General features: G+C 39.0%; 1 protein-coding gene and 1 long non-coding RNA gene across 2 annotated transcripts in view; both read right to left on the reverse strand.

Annotated features, from left to right (window-relative positions):
- Positions 707-11,237, reverse strand: LOC110397519. Its single transcript, XR_002437824.1, has 4 exons — positions 2,496-11,237; positions 1,345-1,476; positions 891-1,100; positions 707-797 (listed from the first exon to the last, which is right to left on the reverse strand). It is a non-coding gene; the product is annotated as an uncharacterized LOC110397519 (long non-coding RNA).
- The window catches only part of IRS1 (insulin receptor substrate 1), a 49,251-nt gene continuing 40,279 nt past the window's right edge, over positions 11,336-20,307 (reverse strand). Inside the window, exon 3 of the mRNA XM_021393671.1 lies at positions 11,336-12,400. The gene's annotated coding sequence lies outside the window, so the exon portion shown is untranslated. The remainder of the gene's footprint in view (positions 12,401-20,307) is intronic.

Genomic DNA, 20,307 nt, shown 5'->3' on the forward strand with positions numbered 1-20,307 from the left:
GAGCTGTTCTTAGATGACACTACTAAATTTGGGAATCTGTCTCCAGTACTGCATGCAAAGCTGATAAGCCCAACATCCAGTCCATCTCTTGCCCCTTCCTTTCCAATAATCTCATAATGTAGCCTTTATTTTTTCCGGATTTCCAATGCTTTGATGATGCTTCAATCTAAACTCCTCAGGCACTGCACAGTCACAATCAGCTCAGTATTCTGTAGGGGTTCCGTAATCCCAAAATTCAAAGGTAAAACAGAAGAAGAGACTTTGATGGAAATACAGTTTACTTTCCCTAACGACTCCTCCAAAACAGCAATGGAGAAATAAGTTTAAAGAAAGAAAAAAGGAGGAGGGGGATTTTGTTGAGATAATACCTTAAAAATAAAGAAATAGAATCTGAAAAGATAACAGCTAATAAAGATCAGCCACAAGCCACAGAACTGGCTGCAGTTTGAACTTCTTTAAAATAGGTATGCTTTCTCTTCTCCAAGTACAGGGTATTTTGTTGAGCAAACTTTTTCCCATGAAACCACTTCCACATTATGGCTAAGCCATGTTTTTGATGATAATGTTTGGTTTGGCAAGTTTTAGTGTGGTTATCTTGGAAAATAGATATTTCAAGCTATGCCGTTTATTTGGTCCCAGTATGCTCCAAATTATTTTGATGAAACTTCAAATGTTGTATGAAGGGAAAGTTATAGCTAGTAAATCACCTGGAAAATCCCATAAAGGAGAGGTACTGAGTACCTTGCCCTGCCCAAGAAACAACACCAAGTTGCTGATCTGTTACAAACTGGAAATACCTACAATAAAAGGAAGGGTTCTTTTTATTGCAAGAAGGCAAGCAAATATATACAGCACAAAGAATAGTAATATGACCCTACAGCAATACTCACCATCGAACAGAAGGATCGTAACTCTTCTGAGCAGTTAGCACTTAAGTTCATAAAGTTATTGAGGCGGTTCTCACAGCATTCACCTCTCTCTCTTTCCAAAAACTGTTATTTATGTGCATGCACATATAGGTTATGCAGTTTATTGACTTAAGGCGAGAGTCCACACCAAGCAGTGGGAGGGTAGAACTATTTCTTTATCAGCACCATCTTCTTCAACCACAAAAAAAAAAAAACAAAAAAGCACTGCAAATTGTAATAAAATGCAAAGAAGAAGGATTTAAATCCCAAAATGATGCATGATAGCTCACTCAAACGTGATTTGGTTTTCTTTTGGGTCTGTTGCTCTTTAATGGTGTCATAAGAATTGCTATATTTTTCCTGAAAATGCAAGGCTTTTGCAAATAATTTACAATATCAAAGGATGATATAAATCACTTTTTATAGTCCTGAATACCTTAAGAATTTAGTTTCAGAAGTAGCAGCAAATGACTTGATTCTCAGAAATGCTCTATAACCTCAGGTCCCAATGGAAAAGACACTACCTGTCCTTGCCTCGCACTTGTGGAAATCAGGCCAATTCTAATGTCTGGAAATAAATAATACAAATACTTTTAATGTTATAGTATTAAGGTAATTTCTATTGAATTTTTTAAAAATTAATCAATACTTAACTTGAAAATTAATACATTTGTATTATTCACATTGTTTTTCTCACAAATGTTCACATACACCTCTCCATCTTTTAAACTGTCCTCAACAAGAAACGCATAAATGAAATATCTCCTTTTCATCTTCCTGCAACCCAAATGCTGACTGCTTGGGAGTTAAGAAGAGCAGCAGGAGAAGGAGATAGGAGAAGGAGAGCATTTGAAAATTCAAGCTTAGCTCTACAGCATTATCAGAATAGGCTAATGGACAACTATGATAATTTCACATACATTTATAGGAAATTTCATTATTTTGTTTCTTTCATTACCAATAGTACTATAAATATGAACAGGAATTAATATCTAATGGCAATAATTATTTGGTCTCAATTTATTTTCTAGTCTGTGTCAGTCTTTTGTATTGCATATATATCTGAAATATTGCACCAACAAACATCTCAGACATTGCAGAGATGGGTCTGTTACTGACATTGAGGCTTAGGTGAATATTTTACATACTTCAAAGCACAAACAATTCAACATTTCCTCCAACAGATATTCCTCTTTTAAAATGTCCTCTACTAAATGAACATTGCAACTGCAATACAAAGCAAATCATAACTGGAATCCTATACAAAAAACATAACTTGTAATTCACTCTGTAATTCACTAATGAATAAATGCCTACTAGATACAGATGTCAAGGCTGTGATGGCATGAAAACAGTTTTCAAGAATGATTTGTGACTTTTGGTTAGCTTGCAGTAGGTGTTGTTTGTGTATTTGTTGGTTTTACACACACAGATTCCCATACATGGTCTTTGTTAGTCCCCTTCTGATACTTCTGCTGTTTTGTCTTTCCCTATCTACTACACATATATCTTTTTCACTTTTCCATTCTTTTTATTTTCTTTTGGATGGCCTTAGAGAGAAATTAAATACAAATAATTTGTACTAACCTTCATACAGAGAAGCAATGCTGCAATGGATATCATCTTCTGCTTCCAGCCGGTTGGTTTCTTTAAGGAATCTTCATTCCACAAAAGGACTGAAAAAAAGCATTCTGAAAACAAATTAATTAGCTTCCTACAAATCATTTTTTTTTCCTTTCTGCACTCTTAAGGCTTTTATCTACATTTTTGTTTTTCACTCTAACAATAAAATTGATTAAAGTCAAATTACATTTCTGTAGGCATCTATTTCATAAACCTTTTGATACAGCCCATTCTAGATGCATGAGCTGATATGACATATCCTGCCCGGGAAGCTGCCACTGACTCCAAACAGTGTTGGAAGTACAGTTATGCAGTGGGTGCCATGATGCCCAGTCACTCAAATTACTCAGTTTTCACAATTACCTGGTCTTTTTGGTACATGGCTAACTCACACGCATCTGTGCTGGTGTCTGCATACAGAAACTGCGTAACTCTTTGGACAAGGCACAGTTTAATATGTGCTCAGAAGTCACTATATACCGACCACAGGAGTGTTCACTGGGAGCAGTTCAAAACATTTTACAGGAATGCTTTGATGCTATCCAGAGCAGCACTACTGGCCAGTAGCAAGACTGTAATTATGCTAGCTGGATTTGGAACCAGGGTTGAGTTGCGAGAATTCCCTCCTCAGCTCACCCGTTCCAGAACTTTATCAAGGCCAACATACTGTTGGGAAAGTTCAGTTCCAGTGAAAATGTAAGCCTACAGCTGAAAACCTCCTGGGCTTAGTTTTTGTTTTAAAATCTAGGTCATGTCACTCGAAGAGCAGTGGTAGATTTTCCACACAGGTGTAGAGGATGCAGGAATTCTGTATAGAAGAGAAAATACAAACAAAGAAATGTTTACAAAAATCTAACTGTGTATAGGGGAAAAAATATTAACACCAATTCATTATAAGCCTTGTCTCTGGCCTTGCTACCATCTGTGGTGGGGATTTTGTTCTGCAGCAAAAACGACCAACATACAGCCTTAAACACTGCCTGGAGCACACAAACCCTATGTTTATTCCCAGTGACACATTCATAAATTATAAAACCAAACGGGGACCACTTTGCGTAGGCTGCAGGAATTCACTTAGTCATGACATGTTCTGTCTGCTGCTGTGGCCAAGGCAGGCATTCTTGCAGCCAAATGCACATTTGTTTGAGTCAGGTATGTTCACCTTGTATACCTGAATGGTGCCCCTAACTTCCCACCCCAAGTTGATGGCACTCATGTGGCTTGTCACTGCTGGAGCAGGGCCAGGTGGCAGAGTGGTCAGTCACTCACAGCACCTTCACAGGCACCAATGACCTCAGCAGTCAAGCTTCACTCTGATCGTGCAGTTTCTGTGGGCAAAGATGACGGCCGTGGCTTTGGTTGGACTTTTCCCAATCTTTGTTGGCTACAGTTTTTAAACTCTTACTTCCTTGGCATAAACACATGTCCAAGCTTGAGACCTAGAGTCCAACTTTCAGCTCAGCCAAATTTTGCTAGTTTGAGGAACCATTGCCTCAATACTCTTATTCCTGAAGTGACTCTAAACCAAGGGATAGGCTGATCAATATTTGCAACTGGAGAAGTCTTTATTTGCTTTGTGCCTCATGGCACTGGCTTATGGGAGCTGTGTGCATGATGTCCTACCACAAGAACCCAGGTACAGTTCCCATTATTGTCTCAAACACTGTCAAGAAAACACACTTCTCCCCTTGCCTCCAAGCAAAGAATCCTCATGACTCCCTTCTCCTTTATTCAGTCTCAGTGCAAATCTCAGTATTTAAGCAGACAAACATGAATGTCTTATAGATTACTTTGTATGGTATAATTATTTTCAAAAGAAATTACTGACCTAGGGAATTATCTTACTCTTAGAAATGAATGCTGTTTTCCTGCCTTAGGAAGTCAGGATACCTTATCGTGTCTGAATACTTCAGTTCTCTCTGCCATACATTACCCTGATTAATTTTGGCAGTGATTAAGTTGTAGAAGTAATTTCAAGTTATGATCACATGGAACCATTGTATTCATCGCTGCAAAATCAGTGTTCCTGTTTTAGCCCTTGTGCCCCTTCTCCTCTGCAGAAGCATGGGAGGCAAAGCCTACTCCTGGAGGGTTTTTTTGGAGTATTTTCCTTCATCATTAATGAAAATACACAGGGCCTTACTCTCAAAGAGACAACTTATTTAAGAGAGGCAACAACTTTACTAAAAGTGTTGCAGTATAGCATCAAATAAGTATACTAAAGGTGGAATCACACAAGAACAATAACGCTGCTAAATTAAAGACAATCAATCTAAGTTCGCTTTGTCAGTCTTACAGATTACGAATGGAAGCGACAGACATGACAAATCCAACATGTTTGCTGGGTAAAACAAGAATATGCAGAAATACCAGACTCACCATTTATTTCCTTTATTGAGTTTTCTTTCTTGTTTCCTTCTCATTATTGCTGTCTAAGTACTTTTAGGGAAGTATTATAAGTAATGGCAGTAATCTATGTGAATTGAATGCCATTCATGGCTCAATGATTCTTCTTCAGCAATAGCCTTGTCTACTTTCAGACTGAGTATGTACTTTGTGCGGCTTCCCAAAATAACTTCCGGCAATCCCTGCAGCTAAAAGAGCTGTTGATTTCTAGAAAGTGACACATTAAGTGTCTACAGAAAGATCAAGTATGAATTGATTAAAGAGCACCTATCTGAATGTCTACTGTGAAGTGATCAATCACTGACAAGTTTCTGAAAGTGGTTTCAACCCTGCATACATACAAAAGTAATAAGTAGCAAAAAATATCAAGCAAATGCTTAGAAGTGTTCATAAAAGCTCTCCTTAAAAGAACTAACCCATATGACATCAGTTTATATTACTATTATATATGACAAATACTTAAATAACAACACTGCTAAGAAAATGGACTGGTACACCCACTTCACTGTTATCAGAGTGGTATTTGCTTAGTGAGGATATGTGATTATTTTACAGCGATGGAAGTTTCATTAGCAAACAATTTCACTGCAGTGCCAGCTAGTAAAGTGTTTAACGAACACACTGGGCTAAAGAGACTGCTCCCCCAAAAAAGTAGAAATTCACTTTGCAATTAGCCTGCTAATTTCTTGCTACTTCTCTAATAGAGCCCAAATAAGCTTAACAGGTTGCTATGACCCACACTGGAAGTCGCCACCTTTTGAGTAATATTGTGACCTATGTCATCATGTTCCAGATTGTACTTGTGAAAATATGTTAAAAAAAAAAAAAAGTGAGCTCACTTTTTATTTCAGAGTTCTTACAACCCAGTGAAATCAGGGCATATGTCTAATCAGTACCAAAATTACCCAACCAGACAAAGCCACCCAATATTCCACCAGGCCATCATTTCTAATCAAAGGCACCAGAGAGGACAGAGCCTTTTAAATTAAAGTAATTCTAGACTGTGGAGAAATTGTTTTATTTCCAAAAAAGAAAATAATGCTGTGAGCCCACCTGCTCTCATTAAAACTGGGGAGGCTGTAGTTGCACGATCCACTGACACCAAGGGCAATTCCAAGTCAAGAGTTTTGCACTTTTCCCAGTTCTTGGGTCATTTATGCCCAAGTTAATGCAGTGATATTACTCACAGTATGTCTCCAGAAAGTTCTGCTGGCATGTTCTCCTCAGTCAGGGTCAAGTGTGACTTCCATTAACAGATTACAAAGAAGGTTTTTGAGAACTGCAAACCTGGCCCAAATGCTCACATTCCAGAGAGAATTCCTTGACTGTGCAACAGCTAAAAAGAAACACAAGAGCAAGGGGACTTCTGGGCTAATCGTGGGACAGAGAATGGGACCTTCCAGCAGCCAAGTGATCTGAGCGAGAGAGATAACATTAAAGAGAACAGAGGAAGCATTAAAGTGGAAACTAAAACCTGGAGAGAGATGAAGGGCTGAGTAGAGTTACTGCTCTACAGCAATGAATCTCTCTCTACAAGTATTTCTGTGCAGCCCAACACTGCAGGAGTTGAGTGAGTTTATTCTTTACTTACTCCAACATCTCTATGAGAAAAGTAAAAATCACACTCATTTTGCACACAGAAAACTAAGTCAATAATATTAACGGGCTTATCTGACAGTATTCAGGAGGATGTAAGAACAAACGGCTCGCTTGTGTCTTTGTTAGCTCTCGTTTTAAAAATAACGCAGCAGGCAGAAGTGCCTTGATCTTTCACACACATGTGTCATGTCTGGGTCCTTCTTCTGATCTCTCACCTCAGATGACAACCCTCAGGATTACCCACATGACTGAGGGACTGGCAAGGAGCCAACAGATTACCAGGTCACTTCACATTGAGAGAGGCAGGCGAGGAGGAAGCCCGGGCAAATTGCTTTCTGGCAGAAAGAGCAGAATTTCAGCTTACCTTCCCCTGTGGGACACTGAGGTGGCACTGAGGTCTTAGAGGGGTGAGGTGGGACTGCGTTACTGAGGGAAGCCAGGGAGCATAGGCTGCACTATGGTCCTCATGGGCACACTGAGAAGCTGAAATTAATGCAAAGCATGCTGCTGATAAAGACAAACCGACATGTGAGTGAGATTACTCTGCCATGTAGCTGAGGAAAGCCAGACGATGTGGAAAAGCGGCCGCCTTCTCTGAGGAGGTGAGTGCACTCAGCTACAGCACACAGCGGCTCTGGGCTGTGCTGAGGGAAAGATAACCAAATGCTAGTTTAGAAGAACTGAAACACTATTCTTAATTCACCAGCTGAAGGTAAAACAATAAACTGATAAATGGTTATAAATACTAAAACTTCTTTTGGTTAGTGCTCAGAAAAGGGGAAAAAAAACACTAACCTGCTCTGAGGAAATTTAAAGGGGCAACCTCCCACTGTCCAAGTAAAACCAAGGAGGACAATACTCGGACATTTCAATATTTTGTTGGCAATAAACAATCCATAGAATAACTGACATTTTACTTAGTCTAACTGATAATTGAGTATTTTAAAAAAAAAAAACAACAAACACCACCACAAATGGAGAATCAGCAAGAGAGACAGGAGCCATGGCTTCCTGGTTAAGCGGGGCTGGCGCTGAGGCCTTTCCCGCCAGCACCCCTGCACCACCCAGGCAGGAGCAGCGGCCCGGCCTTAAAGCCCACTGCCACATCAGGATGGTTCAATCATGAAAGCAAGCAGTCAGCATTAGATTTCTTCTAAAATTAAAAAAATAAACTATACAAGAATGGCTGAGTGTGTGACTCCCACATACAATTTACTTATAATGCCAGAAAATTTGAATTGTCAAACAGGAACAGACCTTGAAGGAGGAACCTTTCTTCTCCAAAAATGCCACAGATGTTATCCTGTATTTTTATCAATTCTGTGGCATCAGTGCTGTTGTAACTGTTTTCCCTGCAGGAAACAGGAGGCAAGTTCTCCAGTCAGGTCTTTTTCCTCTCAATACTCATTTACGTGCTCCATTTTCATTAGATAAACACAGGGCCTGAGAGCAGCTGAAAAAGCACAGTAACTTTTTTCAGCCATGACACAGTGACCACCCATTGCAGGCATACACAAACATTTGATTATCCCACTGCTACTAGCCCAAATGTAGAATACAAAACTTGCAATCTGAAAACATTTAAACACAGAAGTTCTAACAATGCTTGCTTTTTTATTAGCCTCCACCTTTCCTTCTCATATAGAAATGTTCTTTCAGAACATATATTTGGAAAGAAGTGAACAGGGCAGATCATGGTCCTCCTCATCTCAGCCAGATTCCTCATTTCATCCTTTATGTGAATAGTAGCATCTTAGAGGACAAAAGAAGAAAGTGCTATTCTACAAACTGAAAGTCCTACATTTTTTTTTTCCATTTCCTTTTTTTTTTTTTTTCTTTTTTCCATTCTCCATCCTATAGCCTGGAGAGTTTCATATGGGCACCCAGTAAGTTCAAAAAGAGTTCATTTATGGTATATTCAAAGTCACACCCAAATTAAATTACTAGTAAACAGATACACACAAGGTGAACTGAACAAGTGAGAATACTGTCACTTTACACCAGTGAACCAGTCTCAAGACTTGCAGACCAAAAACATATAGTGCACCCAAAGAGGAGTGGGAGGTCACACAAGAGATGGACAAATGACTTCAAGAGCGAGGGTCCATTATTGCTCATTTTCACTTCTTTAAGTAAGCTAGCTTAGGTGAACTAAATTGCAGAACAAAGCATTCAAACATCTATCCAGACTGATTTAATCATTAGCTGACATGCTGTACTCAAGTTCCTACGAAGCACCAGCTTCAGCTAATCATTTCAAAAGCAAATGTGAAAGCTGTGCATATTGCAGCATTAATCTCTGTTATTGCACAGTAGAGTTACGTAACTAAAATACAGCACACACTGAGTTGATAGGAGCCATTTAAATACATACTACTCATTACACAGCCCTTGAATGTAACAGAGGGCATGAATAATAGCTTCAGCTAAAAGTCACCTGGTAGCAAGATGGACACGGATGCTTAGTTCTTAAATATGCAGAAAGTAAGTCTACAGCACTATAGCATGCCTATAAATGTGGTCTGTTTCCTTTTTCTTTTCTGAATTTGTACTTCTGCAGGAAAAAATTAATAAACATTACAGAAGAGATATGACAGTTAAAATGCTAATTAAGTAGGTTAATATCAAAGACTAAAAAAGATGAACATTTCTTTAGAGCTCTGCAACATGTATCAACTCAACAACAAATTGGGTTTAACACAGCAATCCATGGGAGAAAAAAAGTGTATAAGCATTGCTAGTATTTCTGGAAACTGCTTCAAACTGTTTTTACGACCTCATTCATTTTCAACCAATAGCACTAACAAATGCATTCAGTATAGCCCTTTTTGAAAATCAAAGCTGTCACAGTAATGGAGGCAAAAAGAAACTCAAAGAATAACCAGCAACTTCCACTTCAAAAAAAGTTGAAGCAAAATAAACCCCTGAGCATCTCAGCCTTACTATCTGATGCGGGATTGGTATCATTGTTCATTTTCAAACTTAAAGAAATTACAATATTTTTTGTTGCAGACACAACAACAGAATACATAGAAGGATAAGACAGGATAGTAACATTTGTTGAGGAAATTATACATTAATTTATAAGGGGTAGCTTCATAACAGTCTATTTAATAAAGTCTGGAATTTGTAAGAATATTTTTGCAAAAAAAACCATCAAGAGGATTGTTTGGTTACAGATTAATTTTGCTTTAAAAATATTCTCAAAACATATTTGCTAAACAGGTTTCATTTTACTAAGGAAAATAACAACTACTAACATAAATGCAGAGAATGTTAACATCATTAATAGGCTCATTTTTGACTGTATGTGCTAATGACATGAATGGACAGATCAGCCCACCAGAGCAGCAGCATCCCCTCCGCCCCCCATTACAGTCTTTCCAACCAACATAATCACCTTTGCTAATTTCTGTAATTCTTAAAAAATTCAAACGTTATAAACAAGATGTGCTCATAGATGTATCAATTCAAAATAGTTCTACCTGGACTACAGGTGCTAACTAATGTCTCTTAACATTTAATAGTAGCTTCCAGAACCCACAAATATGTTTTAGTTATTGCTAGAGCATGAGAATTATCTGAAAAAACATACTAAAGCTCTTCGAGAGCAATGGCAAGCTCTTATGGGTTAATTTGCCCCTTCTTACATAAAGAAGTGATGCTTCATTTCTTCTACTGATCAGCATCAGCCTCTTTTGGTGAAGACTGTTCTGTCAGCAAAGGATGAGATTTCCAAAGGCAGCACCCTTGGCAGCCACAGGTCCATCTTAGGCTGCAGCCTCACCATGTACCAACATCCCCAAGTCTGCCAGCATCAGTACACGCATAATTGTTGCCAGCGATCTGTAATAACTGAAATATTTTAAGGTGTAAAAACTTTCTTAGCAGAGTATTTTGACCTGGTAGGTTCAAAAAGTGGTTATGTAAGTGCAACAATACCAGAAGATTTAGGGAAATGATAAGCCTCCAAGCAAAAGGCCAGGTAAAAAGCATTTGAGTAAAGTTCCCTTCATCTATACTGCGGTCAGAAAAGGACAATGCATTAACTTCAGCCTAGCCCCACACACTGTAAACATCTCAGGGGAAAGAAATCCTTTCTTTGAGGGTTTGATAGCCATCCTCCATGGAGGGCTGGTGCACTGAGTGCCTGCCTTTTCTTGATAACAAGAATTCTGCTGAATGTGCCCTGGTCCATGAAGTTGTTTTGCAGAAGCAAGAGGGATGGCCAACAGAGATGTGAAATGGCCTCACGTTCTATTATCGTATCAACAACAATTTGCTTTGAGATCCACAATTTCATTTCTTCTCCAGACCCAAAAAGAACTAAGGCTTTGCAAATACTACATACAAAATAATATTATACACATAGAGCCAGAGTAAAGCACAGAAGAGAGTCACAGAAGAATTATTCCTCATTCTTCCTCTTGCACCAACTTCCAGGCACTCATCTTGGTGGTTGTTTTTAAATTTTATGCTGCTGTCTTGCTTCCAGTGATTTAATTTGCTGAGAACTCTCCCACTGACTTAAGAGGAAGGAGGACTGTATCCTGAAGATTCACCAGAAAAATGAAACAAGAGCTTCAGTGAAATATCCAAGCATACCACAAAAAGGCAGAATGTTTTTCATAGGTCCTTTACAAAGCATACTCCCTCCTACACCTAATTACACTTGACACTTTTATTCTTAAACTGTGGTGATCCACAGCCATTCTTAATGGCACAGTGGCAACTTCAAAGAAAGCTGCAGCGGGACATTTGAGACAGCTTACAAAGAAAAAACAAACAAACAAACTACAGCAGATAAAACAGTATCTAGTTTATTACATATAGAAAGAGATTTCCAGAATTTACAAACACCCACATTTTCATTCCAGGGAAAGAGTTAATTTGAAAAGTTCACCCTTTTTTGTTTTCATTTTCTTTTGTGGTTTTCTGTTGGATGTTTTTTTTTTCCTATTCTTTACAATATATACAATGGAAGACTTTGATTTCTTTTTCTCTGATTTTTTGTCAGTTTCTGTGCAATTGATGAATTCAAGTTGACACTTGTAAATATCATGTACAGTAAAATTTGTCTTCATTGTAGTTAATACAGATTATTATTTTACAAGGAGTACAAAATTACTTTTCTTCTGGAAAGAAATCAGCTCAACACCAGGGTTATTTTACAACTGATAGTATCAGTAAATATGACTGTACAATCAAGGCCCAGGGACCAATGACTTGTATTATATTATTTTCTGAATTACAATCTTAAAACAAGAATAGTACCCTACTCTATTCTTAGAAGCCTTGTTTTAAGCAGGTTTCCCACTCTGTTTACAACAGAATATAGTATACCTCAGTTCCACATCAAAAAAGATGTGCTGTAGGAAAAGTTACATTTTAATTAAAAAAGTACATGTATAAATCAAAACCTATGTTAAATATTTAATACTCTTCAACCAACATTAAGTTTTGTATGTAATAATTTACAAGGATGATTTGTCATACAGGTTTTCAGCAGCAAATGAAGTTGTGTAAATGTGCTAGTAAAATACCCATTCTCACCATGACATAGTGGTGGGCACATCAGTTCACTGTGGCCAGCTAAGTCCTTACGGTAGAGGATTAAGTAAAAGAGACTCATTGTCCAGGTGTCACAGTGCTTCTGCTTGGCACAACACAGGATGTGCAGCTCAGTCAACTAACTCCTGAGGTTTGTGTAAAGTAAACAAACTGAACTGGATGCATCGTACCCATTTACAGAGGAAGAGGAGGAGGAGGAGGTGAGGTCCTAGTTGTGGTAACATGAAACATGTAAGAGTCTTGATACCCATGAGTTAAAAGAAGGATTTGCTGAGGTTGTATAGGTCATCATTCTGAAAAGGAAAGAGAAAGAAAATTAGCATCATGGGCACTGTAAAGTTTTCCTGTAATTATCACATCCCCCCCGAACATCCTTCACCTTTTTTTTCTTTTGAAATGCTATCATTCAAACTGAAAATGTTAGCACCTTGAAAAATTATGGCATACACATTTGAACTGTACTCAAGCATCTGAATCCCAAGAGCATTTAAAACAGATGTTGGCAATGAAATTACAAGGAGTCAGAAATACATTTAGACTTGCAAGAGATTCACCTAAGCAGAAACAATTTGATTGTCTATGCCAATTACCCCAGAAAAGTTGCTGTGACGAAACAAAACAAGCTCAAACAACTACCCTGCTGCTGGCATTTTTACCCAAAATGTAGAAGACTCAGGTCTCCTTGTAGGGCTTCCTAGCCATCTGCAAGTGCCATGTTTTGCTTGAGAAGGATGACTGAAGTACAGAGCATCAGGAGTGCAGCACCACCATTCACCACTGACACACAAATTACAAAAAAATTGTACCCAGGAAATCCTATTAAAGTCCATAAATGTATTTACACTTCTTTTCTATCTCTGACAGAGTACTATGTGAGTAACAAAGTACTGCAACCCTAACAAGGATTACTTACTATGTTGCATAGCACAGGTTTACTAAGGAGCAAATGCCAGATGTTGCTTTTAATCCACATCTTAAGAACTGTGTGCAGTTCTGGACACCATAAGAGGACATAGAACTATCAGAGAGCATTCAAAGGAGGACTACAAAGATGGAGAAGGGTCTGGAGGGCAAGGTGCATGAGGAGCTGCTGAGGGCCCTGGGTTTGTTCAGCCCAGAGCAGAGGAGCTGAGGGGAAGCCTCATGGTGGCTGCAGCTCCTCACAGGGAGCAGAGGGACAGGGCCCGAGGGAACGGCATGGAGCTTTGTCAGGGGAGGGGCAGCTGGGGGTCAGGTTCTGCACCACAGGGTGGTGGACACAGCCCTGAGCTGCCAGAATTCAAGAAGCTTTTGGACAGTGCTCTCAGAGATAGGGTTTGAGTGGTCCTGCGTGGAGCCAGGGGCTGGAATTGAGGATCATTGTGGGTCTCTTTCAACTTGGGGTATTCTATGATTCTGTCATTCTGTGATTCTCATCATCTCAGCTCTAGCCTTCCTAATCTAGCATACAATGCAGATGCCTTAAGTCCTCCCCCAGCTCTGCATTTCAGTTGACTTTACTCAGGTAGGTCATCAGTCAAAGTGCTCTTATGAGGTAAATCTACATGAACAACAGAGGAGGGAGTGAGACTCCGTACTGATCTGCCTTGTGTCCTGCTGAGAATCCCATGGCAGACTCTGCACCCTTGGCAGGACATGATCTCCTTGCTGGAAGAACCAGGGTCAGAGTCATGCATCAGGGTACCAGCAAGAGCTCCAGCTGCCCCTAGGCCTGGCCAGTTGCAGGCCCACACAGAGCCCACCAGCAGGCAGCCACATCCTAGCCTCCAGGCAATACCACACACAACCCCAGAGCTTCTCTCTTCACACTACAGCGGGCTGTAGCCATACCCACTGGAGCCTGAACAACACATCCATGAAATGAATACCGGTTTTGTTTTCACTGGGGTTAGAGGACTACCATCATTTACATTTTGGTAGTTTCACACAAAAACTGATGAAGCAAGACTTATATTTTACATAAATGTGTGTCTATTTCTATATTAAATATTAACTAAGCTCCTGAAAATATAGGTAAATAGTGTATTTTCCTCAGTACAAATAAAGACTTCCCATACACATATTGAAGTATAAAACTGAAAAGACCTCCTGTCCTATATTCTTTAATTGCCCAAGAATCAGAATTTATTTTCTGTGGTCCTTCAAGTGAAAGGAAAGCCTATCCTTGCAAGTGATGTGTGGTATGCTGGGAAAACTCCCCAGAGAATTATCTCACAGATCTCTTATTTACTTTCAACTTTCTTCTGCACTTGTATTGCAACCTCCTGGAATGTTCCGAGCAGAATATCTATATACAGCTTTGCAGAACTTTGCAGCTTTCAAATATGCTTTACCTAAAATTAGCCAGTAATGCCATACCGTATTAATAAAGACTAATGACAAAGAATAAATGGCTTAAATTAAATCAAAGTGTAATGGGTGCATGGAAGTGCACATTTCCCACACAGCCCGGGTGCAGCAGGGCTGCAGGAAGAGTTTAGTGACCACTGGCAGGGCCACCAGTCTCAGCTTCTCTGCATGGTCAAGACAAGATGAAGGAGACATGTGTCCTACATCACTGGAACTTATTGTGTTAAGAGATTCAAAACATGTAAACCATAATTTGCTATGTCAGGACACAAAGTGACACCTCTACACTAGTATTCAGGTAATCTCAACTGAAATATGTAATATGGAAAACAAAATGGTTTGCCTAATGCAATTCAACACCCATTCAACCAACACAGTAAGGATACATTGCAACTGCTATTTGCGACACTCGTTGCTGATTTAGAAGTCAGAAGAGTAGAGGAAGAAAGAGTAACAAGTCTCTCTGAAAAAGAAAACACTTCCCAGAGGAATTCACTAAGCAAATAGTACTGAAGAAAATTACAGTTACAGCAACCCAGACACTTGAATCTTAAAGTCCTGAGTGTGTGTAAATGAGTAAAAAAAAAAAAAAACCAACAACAACAAAAACCACAGCAGGCTCAAATATCTGAGAGCTTGAGACTCTGGATGAAGACAGAGTCGTGCAGGGTGTGAACAGGACTGGGCTGTGCTTCGTATAAACTACAGCTGCAGGTACGAGAGGAGGCAGGGCATGGGCCCCATCTTCAAGCTTGTTATTGCACCTCCAGTATGTCCAGAAGTTAATATGGAAAACTGCTTGTCAAGCAGGGAAAGTATTACCAGAGCACAACTCAGCCCTCATCAGTCATTTTAGAGACTAACAATATTGCAGTTCACAAACCTTAGTGACCTTGTAACCATCATCATTAAGAAGTACTTTTTAGAAGTTGTTTTTAAGCATCTCTACTGCTCACCAAGATACAGAAGTTCCTTAGAAACTATTTATTATTTTGGCCTAACAAAAGAAAACACCACCAACTTTAGCACTTCAGTTTAATACAACAACCCCTAACTCAAGTTACCGGGGCAGTAATGCACATGCAAAAAACCTGCTATATATTTTCTACAATTTAAAAAAGAACAACACAGGAAAAGAGAAGTTTTCTTCTAATTTCACGAGCAGAAAAAATTAGACTGTGCTATGCACCCTGTGAGATTACTGATGGCAATGATTGTTTTCATCTCCCTAATTCCTCCTAGAAATCTCTTTCTGCAAAACAAGAACTGGGTAACGGAGAACAACCACCCCCGCTGCTATTACATGACAGAGGTGCCTGTCCTGCCTTTATGCACAACAGTGCCCAGAAAGCAGTCCTTCTGAGAGTAAGCTGCTGCTCCAGGGTCACTGCCAACAGTCAACCCGGAAGGCTTTGATCCAGGGAATTCTTGATTGTGCATAACTTCTAGCAAAAAGCCTCGTCCTCAATTTTAGCATACATACGTTCTTTGTTAGACTCAAAAGAATACTTCTTAATTTTATGGCATAACAATTTTCTCTCTCTTCAGGGAATTATTACAATATGTTTCAAAGCGGAAGCACCTTATAAGGTATTGAAGTCATCAGCTGGATACCTCATTGTTTCTTATCAACAACCATAAGCATTTCCTTAACAACATATAAAAACAGCGTGGAAGGCAAGTGTTTTAATAGAGAGCACTAGGACTACAGTGAGCTGAGGTAAGGATCATTAAAACCACTGACATCACTGTTGGCAAGCATGGAAAAGGGAAAACCTGTGTTTAATCTATTTCCTATTGACCACAAGCTTTAGCTGGAGTTCCCAATAATGCAGTTCATGGTTGACTTTATGGAAAAAATTAGTGATGCAAGAAAAACGTACTGAAACAAACAAGCATCTTTAAAAGTTACTACAATGTACCTTTGACAAGCAGCCTCTGCTCAACATCTGTTACAACACACACGCAGATAACACAAATGCACGTTCCAGCTGGCAACGTTTTCAGCTCCAATCTATTAGTCCAGGCTGGATACAACACAAACAACTGGAGTTCCTATTACAGCTCAAGTCCCATTCTTAAATCCAGTAACTAAAAATAAGTTGATAGCACACTTTATTTCCATTATGGGGGAGCTGGAGGAAAGGCATATTTAAAGTTCTAACTCTCAATGAGCAGAATGTCTAGACAATTTAACAATATGTCTTTCCTGAAGTTAACTGAATTTTTATACGTAAAGTAGATGTATTGTTGAAAAACAGTCTGAGTGCAACCTCTTACTCCTTCCTTATAATCCACTCTTGATAAAAGATAACCAAAGAACAAATATATCAACAAAAGTAAAAACTCAAGTCATCTTCAAGCAAAAGACTGTTCAATTTAATCTTCTATGTTCTATTAAAAGCTAACAACACATCCCATCCCTAAAACATCAACAGAAACGTTCATCCAAAGCGTCATTCTACTTAAAAAGAAGATCGTGTACAGCTCCTGTTGAAGCTCTGCGATCTATTTGTCAAATAACTATGGAATCTGATGAACATACTGGGGCAAAGTGGTGCTCCCAAATGCCAGAGCTGCTCAGTACATTGTGACACCTCTTCAGTGTTCACTGGATGTGCATGGGACGCAGCGGCTGCAGAGGACTGTGCCACGGTTCTGCCATCAGCCTTGCTCAACCAAATGTATTCTCCAAAACTGTTCCTATCCCCCCAGCATCTTATTGGAAATGATGAGAAAGGAATAAATGCATTTTTATTTGCTTTAGGATGGCATAGTGCATCTTATTCTGTGTAGATTAATAAGTGCATAATGAACACAGCTACTGAGTAGAAAAACAAAAAGGTCAGGAACAAAGGGTCACAATTAAAGGGACAGCCATTATTAAAATACAGCAGAAGACTCCTGCAGAACTTCACAAGCCCCGATCTGCATGTGACCTGGGCCCCCTCTGTCTGGCCAGGTAACTAAGCGTCTTTAGAAATCTGACACGGTAAATCCATTAAGCAGTGCTGAAACACTCATTTATAGCTCTTGTCTGGGTGACATTTGCATGAGTCATCATCTAGCTACAATGAATTGGTGCACATCTCCTTAAAAGCTGAATTTATCCATGTTTTTGCGTTCACCACACTCATGATCTTAAGTAGTGTCTGTTTACATTTTTCTTGGCATTACTAACATGCACACAGATATGGGAAGTATTCCATTTGGATAAATTAAAAACATCAACCAAGGCTTAAACTAGCTCATATAACTCCTTTTCAAAGAGATGCAAATATATGGTCCAATCTTCCCCACCTCACTCAGACCTTGAAAGAGTAAAGGAATGCAAGAAGAAACAATGGTTGCTCTACTATGTTAACTGCGGTCTGAATTCTAACAAAAGGAATTCAAAATAGAACTAAACAAGGTAATTACAACGTTGCTATTTGACAGGCTATAATCTACATTTACTAAATCTAGATGAGCTTTTCTTCATTGTACCCCAAAATGCCTATTTCAGCTTTCTCCTGAATGTTATAAATGGAGAATGACTTGGTTCAAGTCCTTTCCTACCAGACTGAGCAGTTGGATCTGGTGTTTTCATCCCTTTTTCTCCTTCAAATAGACTATCATTTTCTGATGGAGGAACCTCAGGAAAAATAATACGCAGTACAGTCCTTCTGCCATGAGTTAAAAAAAATTCACTGCCATCTTCCCCAGAAAGAGAGAAAGATGGCAGGGAAAAACAAAACAAAACAAAGCAAAACGAAGACTCTTAAAATAAGATGATGAACAGAATCAGGTTCTCACACTTAAAGCAGCTCTTACTCCCATTTCCTGTGCTCTGAGCATAGTGGGAAAACACCAAATAAACCACAAACATTCTTTGGACCAGCTTCTGCTCAGCAAAGAGCTCATACATCTGATTTCAACAGTTCCAACTGAAGTGAATTCTGAACATCTGATTTCAACATCAGTGTGTCAACCTGATTTACGCTCTCACTCACGACAAAACTAAACCCATCACTGCAGTCAGCAAGAAAGGCTGCTGCCACAGGCAGGAAACCAATGACTGACCGCCAGCAAACATCTAGCACAGGAGAGAGTGACAGCGTTAGAGGTCAGATTTGGCCACTTCCACCTGTAAGGAGCAGGAAACAAGCCGGCTGCTGGCACTGGTGTATAAAGACTTTGAAGAAAGTAATTCACAACAGAAGAATTATTTGAGGTATTTTCCTCCTGCTCTATTACACAGTTAGAAGTTTGAGCAAAACTGACTTGACTCAAGAACTGAATTTCTGATGAAATACTTCATCTTCTCAATTGTGGAAGAAAAAAAAGCTATTGAGCTTTTGTTTTTCTTAAGTTTTTCAAAAAGAAAGAAGACATAAATAAGTTTAAATAGAAATACCTTCAATTCTGTATAGTCTGTTTAATAAAGAAATTCTGCATTTTTTCCTCACAGTGATGCAGCAAGACAACTGTCCAGCAATTAAAAGTTACAAACAAACAAACAACAGATGCAGCCTTAGATTCAGGCTGTTTCTTGAGTTGTTTTTTTCTTAATGTTTGCTTTTTGTTGTTGCTATCATTTTTTAATGAAATGTAAAATACAAGAAGAGTATCTCTCACGAAAAATTGCTACACTGTAAGTTTCTTCCCATTTTGTAAGGACAGAAGGTCTGTATCTTTCTCCCTCCTTTGCTAACAGCCCAGGCCAAATAACCAGCTCAGGGTTGAGTGTAACATACATGAAAAGAAATTCCCTTCTGTTTCAGAACAGAAGATATTAACATTACTATGAAGCCTAGGAACACAGAGTCTCTCTAAATTGATACTGACAGTTCATACCAAATCTTCTCATAGTGCTCCTGTAATACACTTGGTAGCACTGTTTGTATTTGGTGTCCCGTGGATAGATCCACTCGTAGCCCAGTGTCTTCCTCCCTCCCCCCAGCTGCAGTAATGAGAAGGAATATCAAACACTAAATGTGCGTCATCTAGTTACTAGCTTCAGCTTTCACAGGACAAAACTACTTCTGTTTTTGAGAGTGAACAAGAGCAGCAAATTTAACAAAAGGGGTCATTTATTTTGGAATTTGTACTGTTCACTTTGCTGAGTTTTCAGTGTCTAACCCTGAAGGATTCGGGACATACATGATCCTCCAATGATCCCATAACCCAGGGCCAGGTCAAGAAAGTAAAGGTGAAATGCACTGTGTGTGCCTGTACCCTTGAAAAAGGAGAACATTAATCAGTATTTATGAGACATATGACCATATATCAACAACTTTACCAAGCAACATCCAGAAACATATCTTCATTATGCAAATTATTTCTCGAAGGAACTTTCTTAGCAGGAGTTTTTTTACTTCATTTTGTTTTACTTATAACTTTTATGGTAGTTCAGAATTCAGTAAAACTCAGCACTGCTGGCAACCACTACAACTGCTCTCTCCCTATGGGGAAGCAGATGATCAACACACCTTTAGATGCACTCACACACTCTCAACTTGGTACCAATTTAAAACTCACACAATTAAATTTGACCAACTTGAGTGCACTGAAGCTGTGCTCATACTATATCAAATAAATTACATCAGCAGTAGAGCTCAGTACCTCATAAAACACAGCATAGCTTCCACATAATCAGAATACATCTTAGTGACTCAACTTTCACATTCATTATCTTTCTGTTAACTTGCATTTCATTTGCCTTTCTGCACTGTGGTCTATTTCCCCATTTCTGCAGCCAAACACTGCCACTTCCCCTTGACGCTTTTCTGACTATTTTATAATGCTCATTTTCTGTCATGTTGTCTTTTTACAGTATGTAAACAATAAAACAGAAACAAACCAAAACAAC

This window comes from Numida meleagris, chromosome 4 (genome assembly GCF_002078875.1).
Source record: "Numida meleagris isolate 19003 breed g44 Domestic line chromosome 4, NumMel1.0, whole genome shotgun sequence".
Taxonomy (NCBI): Eukaryota; Metazoa; Chordata; class Aves; order Galliformes; family Numididae; genus Numida; species Numida meleagris.